Here is an 8243-nt window from a genome sequence, read left to right as displayed (position 1 = left end):
TGATCGATGTTTCTCTCTCATCGATGTTTCTGACTCTCTATCTCTCTCCCTTCCTCTCTGTAAAAAAATCAATAAAATATATATTTTTTAAAAAATAAAATGACAGGAAAATTGATGGATGACTACCTGCCATGACCTGCCCAGTTAGGAGCTTGATCAGACCACCCTGTGTGGTCACTTTTGGTCACTGAGCTTGTCAGGCCTGCCTTGTGGCCCCATGAGCTTGTCAGGATTATTGTATAGCTCCCTTTTCATTCACAATTTTTAGAGTGTAAATGTGAGTTTTACTGCTTAGCCTTGTAGTTATTATATTCCTATGTTTTTAAGGAGCTTAAATCATTAGAAAAAATCCAATATTTTAAATTTGTGATTGTAATTAATTATTTAAAATGTTTGAGTGTTTGTAATTTATAAAGCACATTAAAACAAGATACCATTTCCATGGATTTACCAGCACTACTCATATTGCTGTGGTGTCATATATTGGGTAATATATAATTAAGCATTTATCAAGTCCTACTTTCAGCCAGGCCTGTAGAATAAGTAGGCTGTCTTTGATCACACAGTTATAGTACAGAGAGTATTATTTAACAAACAGTACAATCAGCATAGGAGGCTATGCAGACAGTTTCGGAGCCCAAAAGGACAACGTTATGCTCTGCAAGCAACTTCAGAGCTCAAGCTGCAAAAATCCAAATTTTGGGCCACAATTTATGGTACTGGTATTAAAGCTCTTAAAAGTCCACAATAGGTATAATTGGCACCATGTTACAGAGGAGAAAATTGAGTCTCAGAGATTTTAAGGAATTTATTCCAGACTGCAGCTAGAAAGTATCCTGGAATATCTGTGCACAGCACCTTGAAATAGAGGTTTTCCTTTGCTACTATAAGGTAGAAAAAGTTTTCCTCATCCCCTTTAGGGCCCCTGGCTAGGCTTAAAAATGAAACTGACAAAGACAGATTAACAGGAGAAAAGCATACAAATGTTATTGAATTTTTACATGGACTTGGGAGACTTCACAAGAGAATGAAGATCCAAAGAAGTGTCTAGAACAGGAAACTTTTATACCTTCTTTCTAGACAACGATGTTTGTAAAGAATTGAGAAGTCAGCCAGTGTCAGTTTGGCTCAGTGGATAGAGTATAGGCCTGCGGACCAAAGGGTCCCGGGTTTGATTCGGGCCAAGGGCACATACCTTGGTTGCAGGCTCATCCCTGCCCCGGCCCTGGCCAGGGTTTGTGCAGGAGGCAACCAATCGATGTGTTTCTCTCACATTGATGTTTCTCTCTGTCTTTCCCTCTCTCTTCTACTCTCTCTAAAATCAATGGAAAAATAGCCTCGCAGGAGGATTTAAAATAATAATAATTAAAAAAAAAGAATTGACAAGTCAAAGGTGTAGGAGCTGGGGGTAGTAAATGGTGAAAAAGTAACTAGAAAGGAAAGGGTTAGTTTAGCAAGGTTTGCTTATACGGCTAAATTTTATTTCAAAGCCTAGGCCTTTAACCACCCATGTTTTAACCACTGAGCGTGTTAACTTAAATGTTACCCGGAAGGTAAGTTCTAAGGTGAACAGATTTAGACTGTTTATAATGCAACCATGCATAAATTAACCATGTTGACGTCACAAAGGATAGGAAATTATCCTAAGTAGGGATGGGGAACTTCTGGCCTGTGAGTCGAGTAAAGCCCCCTGAAATCATTTGGCCTGCCCTGCCAAGGCATTAGGAGTGAATTAATGAAATGTTTGACCAAATATAGCAGGTTAATTTTTAAGGTGGTAATTTTGTATGGCCCACGAATGATGTTATAAATATCCACGTAGTCCTTGGCAGAAAAAAGGTTCCCCACCCCTGATTCTAAAGGAATGAAAATTGATTGCAGTAGGCCCATCTAAACAAGAATATTTATTAGTAGCCTGAATTAGCCCGTGTTTGCTTGTGCTACCTACATTAACTCAAAAGGAAACTTGGTTTAAAAAGTTCAACCTAAAACAATTAAGGTAGCATTATTGGTCCATTAAGAGATAAGTTGGTGAAGGAGGGGTTTGTGTTATTTTAGTACCTTTTAAGGTAGAAGAGGAGGGCATCGGCCTTTAACTCATTAGCCAATCAGGTTCTGAGGCCCCTTCTTAAAGCCACTTCCTGTCTCTCCACTTTCTCTCTCTCCTGTTGGTGATAGACTGGTAAGTGTGCTCTTATTTTGTCTCCTAATTGTTTTGAATATCTGCTCCATTTGGGCCATGTTTCCTGGTGGCAGGCCTTTATTTCAAGACAGAATTGGAGTAGGTGTGTGTGAGGCATAAGGCGATGCAGTTGGGCTGTGGAGATGGGAGGAAGGCAGTGAAGTGCTCTGCCTGGCTTGTTTCCACGTGGGCTTCTGCAGTCCTGGGTCTCCCTTCCTTCCCGAGACTGGTGACCTAGGAACAAGAGACCTGGCTTTATGCACACAGTGCATGTGTTCCTGGAAAACACCTGGGTTCATTTTACTTGAAGAAAAAGGTGTTGCTATTAGCCTAGTGCTGGTTTGAATGTTATCTCCCTGGCTGAGAGGGTAGGTCTTGGGAGGAGTTCAGACCAGTACATTTTAATTTTTCTGTGTCTGCAGGGCCCGGGTCCTTACTGGGTTTGTGGGAGCTGCAGCGGATGTTGTCTTTGCCCAGAGCCTTCCAGTTTTCTTAGTGAGACTAAGCAGCAAACTCTGAAGTCATATGATTTCAGTGAGCTCCAAGAGAGCTCCCAATTTAATGTCCTCACGGTGGTGAGGGTGCCCTAAAAAGCTTAGGATAAACTAAAAAAGATCAGGGGCCTAGCTGGGTGTAAACCTAAATCAAATTCGTGCCACACTTTACCATTCCAGTGACCTTTGTGAGTCAGTGAGGATCAGCTTTTATTTTATTTTATTTTATTTTTTTAAAATTGATTTTAGAGAGGAGAAGAGAGAGACCACAGTTGCTGTTCCACTCATTGGTTGATTCTTGTATGTGCCCTGACTAGAGATCAGACCCACAACCTTGACATATCCAGCTGACACTATGTAACCAACTGAACTACTCAGTCAGAGGCTCAGCTTTTGAGGATCAAAATATATGAAGGCCAGGCATTAGTTGGTGTATAATAAATGTTAGGTAACTTTTAAAAGTAAGCGATACATTTTTTTTTTAGTATATCTTTTTCTCATAAAATGTTTTGCCTAGTGTCTTTGAGTATAATTTCACCCCATTCCCATTTTTCTCTTTAATATACATTAGTTTGAATAAAATGTATGTGTTTGTTATCTTACAGGCAAAAACGTGTCAGAAAGACACCTGTATGGAATTTTAATAATTCTCAAGCATTGTTAAATTAATGTTATTTTTTGAATAGGTAATACATTTACATGGTTAAAAATTCAAAAGGATCAAAGTATATACAATGCGGTCCTACGCCAGTTTATTCCCCTCCCCAATAACAGTGTTAGCAGTTTCTTGTGTATTCTTCCTGAGATATTTTATGCAGATATAAGCAGATATATGTACTTTCCCTCCCCTCTTCCATATGCATACACTATCATGTACCTTACTTTTTCAACTTAAGATTTCCAAATGACTAAATATAGAGTGACTGCATTCTTTATAATAGCAACATACAGAGCCTGTCACTCTCTCTCTCTCTCTCTCTCTCTCTCTCTCTCTCTCTCTCTCTCTTTCTCTCTTCCACACTCTCTCTTCCTCTCCCTCCTTTCCTCCCTCCCTCTCTGAAATCAATAAAAAATATTTTTTTTTTAAAAAAAAGCAACACCATACTGGTGGTTTTAATGTGAGTACATTTTTAAAGTCTTGAGAGAAGGCTAAGATCATGTCTTGTGAAACACCTACTTTTCCAGTCAGGCTTTGCTGATTGGGAGAAAAATTAGTTTATTTCCAGTGGAAGTATGCTTTTGTTCAGTAATTTTATATAGACTACACTAGAATCTTCACTGTTAAGTAGGAAATGAGGGAAAGGAAGAAGTAAAGTTTTTCTTAAAATATACCAAATCTTGGATTTGGAAGGGACCTTATAAGCGTATCAGTGACTTTCTTAGCTTCAGGATTGTTATGAAAAGTGAAATTTTTAGGCAGAATACCTGCATTTCTATTCATTAAGGTGGTTGAGTTTGGATACTTTATAGAAACAACATATTAATCATTAAAATATTTTATATTTTGCCTCATTCTTTACAACAGTTATAAGAGGTAGGTGGTATTTGTCCTCATTGTACAGAAAGGGAATCTGAGGCCTGGCCGATGTGGCTTAGTTGAACATCTGCCTATGAACCAGGAGGTCATGGTTCGATTCCTGGTCAGAGCACATGCCCCGGGTTGTGGGCTCTATCTCCTGTAGGGGATATGTAGGAGGCAGCTGATTGATGATTCTCTCTCATCATTGATGTTTCTATCTTTCCCTCCCTCTTCCTTCTTTGAAATTAATAAAAATATATTTAAAAAAGAGAAAAAAAGGGGGGGCGGTAATCTGAGGCTTAGGGAAATTGCATAATTTGCCCAAGGTCACAGAAAATATGTAGGGGATCCAAGATTCAAATTCAGTTCTGTCCAACTTACATCCATTATCTCAACTATTAAGCTGAGTTGCCTATCATTTAGTCTCTAACCTTGCTTGCATTACTTATAAAATGGAGCTGACACAGTACTTGCAAAAAGGTAATATCTGAAAAGTGCATTATATATTCAAGAGAGGCAAAGTGTGAAATAAAATATCAAGTTAACAGGGTAGAAGGTCTTTACTTCCACTTGCATCCTGATTTCAAATTATTCCTGTTTGCTGTTTTGACCCAAAGCCCTCGGTCCTATATTTTCATTTGTTCCACCAGCAATGGGACTGGGTGAAATGGTGGTCTTCTGGAATAATCTGCATGATCAGTGATGTTTCTGACCTCACCACTTTTATTTCATATATGCTCTGAGTGCCTACCTCCTGCACTGAGAGGTTATAACAATCACTGTTCTTGGCTAAATTAGCTGACAGTGCGTGGGGAACAAAACAGTCTGCCCAGCTAGCATGGCTCAGTGGTTGAGCACTGAACTATGAACCAGGAGGTCACGGTTTGATTGCTGGTGGAGGCACATGCCAGGGATGCGGGCTCGATCCCCAGTAATGACGTGCAGGAGGCAGCCAATTGGTGATTCTCATCGCTGATGTTTATATCTCTCCCTCTCCCTTCCTCTCTGAAATCAATAAAAATATATTTAAAAACAAAAAACACGGGAGTCTGTTCTGAGAGTAGTGCCCTGTAGAGCTAGCTCTAAAAGAACTATGCCAAGCAACCAATTTATTTTCCTTTGCTTCAGGTTAAAGATGGGATCCACTGAAGACGAAAGACCTGGGTCTTCAGCACCCTGTGTGCTAGCCCAGAAGTGTTATTTGAAAGCCTCTGTTACATCTGCTGCAGACCCCCTAAACAAGTGGACGTGCATTTGGACATTCTCAGCAGCCCTGTGTAGTTCATAGAACACTGAGTCTATTGATGGTTATAGGCTGACAGGACCATAAAGGGTAGGTACTTCAACTCTCAGTGTTCTCTGTCACACGTATATGTGTCTTTTCTATCAAAAAATGATAGGAGGGCCCTGGCTGGTTGGTTGAGCATCATCCTGTGCACCAAAAGGTTTCTAGTTGGCTTCCCAGTCAGGGCACATGCCCAGGTTTTCTAACTCATCCAGAGTTGGGGTGAGAGACAGTCAATCAATGTTACTTGCTCTCACTTCCTTTCTCTCTCTCTCTCTCTCATATCAATAATACAGAAACAAAAATTATTTAAAGAAAACAACCCCTCAAAAGATAGGTTTTGTGAATTGCTGTAGTATTCCAAATTGCTAGACACACAGTAGGCACTGAGTAAAACTGAGTGGCAGTATAATTACACAGAAGCATCAGTTGATTATTAACAATTTTTATATATGTTCACACATATAAAATGAACCCTTTGGCCATGAGCTCCAGTACTTTGAAGCACTTCTTATAGGGAACAAAGTGAGTGGGTCATAGATTGTTTATGGGGTATTTACAAAATATTTACTTTATACTAAGTAAATACTCAGTAAATGTGAAGTGGCCTTCATGTGGTAGAATGACACTTGCTGAAGCATGACTGGAATTTGGGAAAGGCATCACATTTGACATTAGGATTTATGTGCTAGGTTTTGTGCTATGTGGTAAGACCAAAGACCAGACCCTTTGCACTCAGGATTTTGTGAGATGAGACAAATAGAGAAGTTGCACCTTTAAATCTATAATTATTCTCCTGTAAGATGTATTTGGATCATGGAGTTTTGAGGTGGACATTACACCTATGGAAACCTCTGACTTTATGTCTTGCTTTCTGACTACATTCCCTTAGCTAATCTCAAAAGCTGCTGTTCTGAAAACATTTTGCATAATTATAAAGTCTGTAACTATAGGACAGCAAAGGAGTAAAACAACACTTTGATTATATCCCATTACATCCTAAAACAAACCATCTTCTGTAGCTCTGCTTACTTCAGGTTGAAGTGAAAATAGGGAGTTTTGACAGAACTGCATTTAAATCCTGGCTCTTTTTTTTAAAAATATATATTTTATTGATATTTTACAAAGAGGAAGGGAGAGGAATAGAGAGTTAGAAACATTGATCAGCTGCCTCCTGCACACTCCTTACTGGGTATGTCCCCGCAACCAAGGTACATGCCCTTGACCGGAATCGAACCTGGGATCCTTGAGTCCGCAGGCTGACACTCTATCCACTGAGCCAAACCGGTTAGGGCTAAATCCTAGCTCTTAATAGCTAGGTGATGTTAGGAAATGTATTAAACTTCTCTGAGCCTAAAATTTTCTTATAAATAAGGGGTTGTTATAAAGTTTGGATAATATGGTTTCTATAGTTTTATCAGCTTACTTTAGTCAGACCTATCCTTCAAGGCACTACTGTTCAACAGAACTTTCTGTGATAGAAATGTTCTATATTTGTAATGTCCAATATGGTAACCATTAGCCAAATGTGGATATTAAGCAATTAAAAAGTGACTGACTGAAGAATTTTGTCTTTTAACTTAATTTTAATTTGTATGGCTGTGTGGTATAACATACTGGACAGTGCAGTTTTTAAAAATTGAGATATAAGTGATATAACATTAGTTTCCGGTGTACAACATGATTTGATATTTTGTATTGCAAAATAAAATGATCATCATGGTAAATCTGGTTAAGATTCATCACTACCCCCAGTTATAATTTATTTCTTGTGATTGAGAACTACTCTCAGCAACTCTCAAACACACAATACAGTATTGCTTTAAGTGCAATTTTGAGGCTCATTCAAGACCTACCTTTTTCTTCACGAAGCGGTCCTTGCCCAATGATTCTTTACATTACTTATTGTCTCTACCACTTAGTTGGTACTTACCATGGACGTTAATTTTCATGAATCTTCTCTCTCCAATTAGATTGTCTTTGAGGTTATGAAGTTTTAAATCTTTACATTGCTGCATGAAAAGGAACATGGAAAAATATACTTGTAATATTTTTAGTTAATAAGTTTTAAGTAATTAAATGTAAGAGAAAAAATTTTCTAGTTAGTAAATGAGGTGAAGAATAGGAAATAGCCTGAAAGTTGCTTGCATCCATGAACTTATTGCCTAGTATGCTTCACCTGAAAATTCAGATTACACTCAAGCTCTGGAAGAGGAAATGAGTTTCTTATATTGCCATCTTGTGGCCAACTTGGGCTTCAAGGGATGGGAATTCAATTTTGCTTTGTCAAGGGAAGGTTTATTGTGATAAAAAGTTTACTAATAGTAACGGCTAAATATAATCTATATTGGCTCAAATGAAATTGAAACATGATTTGGAAAACTATTTTGGATTACCTTCTCATTTACCTGAATCTTAGCTTTCCTTCCTTTAAAAATTTTTTTAAAAGGGAGTTTTGTAAATGTAATGACTGGTTACATGTGTTCTGCAGTCACACACCCACAGGGTTGAGAAGCTGACAGTAACCCATGTCATTTTTACTTCATCTCCCTCCATTTGTTCCCATGACTGCCAATCTCTCAGCCCGCACACGGCTCTTGTTTTGCATACCTGTTTTCTTTTTTTTTTTTTTTTAAATTTAAATCTTTATTGTTCAGATTATTACATTTGTTCCTCTTTTTTCCCCCATAACTCCCCTCCTCCCAGTTCCCGCCCCACCCCCGCCCTCACTCCCCACCCACTGTCCTCATCCATAGGTGCCCG

General features: G+C 38.6%; 1 long non-coding RNA gene across 2 annotated transcripts in view; it reads left to right on the top strand.

The window, feature by feature from the left end:
* Window positions 1–2163: 2163 nt before the first annotated feature.
* Window positions 2164–8243, top strand: part of LOC102770149 — a 12166-nt gene continuing 6086 nt past the window's right edge. Inside the window, exon 1 of one of the 2 annotated variants that reach the window (XR_001512714.1) lies at window positions 2164–2182. This is a non-coding gene — a long non-coding RNA (uncharacterized LOC102770149). Of the gene's footprint in view, window positions 2183–5499; window positions 5529–8243 lie in introns of those variants that run through there. The other variant, XR_435296.2, reaches the window with a different exon arrangement.

This window comes from Myotis davidii, unplaced genomic scaffold (genome assembly GCF_000327345.1).
Source record: "Myotis davidii unplaced genomic scaffold, ASM32734v1 scaffold594, whole genome shotgun sequence".
Taxonomy (NCBI): Eukaryota; Metazoa; Chordata; class Mammalia; order Chiroptera; family Vespertilionidae; genus Myotis; species Myotis davidii.
Note: the sequence above shows the minus strand (reverse complement) of the source record. Positions and strands in the feature narration are given on the sequence as shown.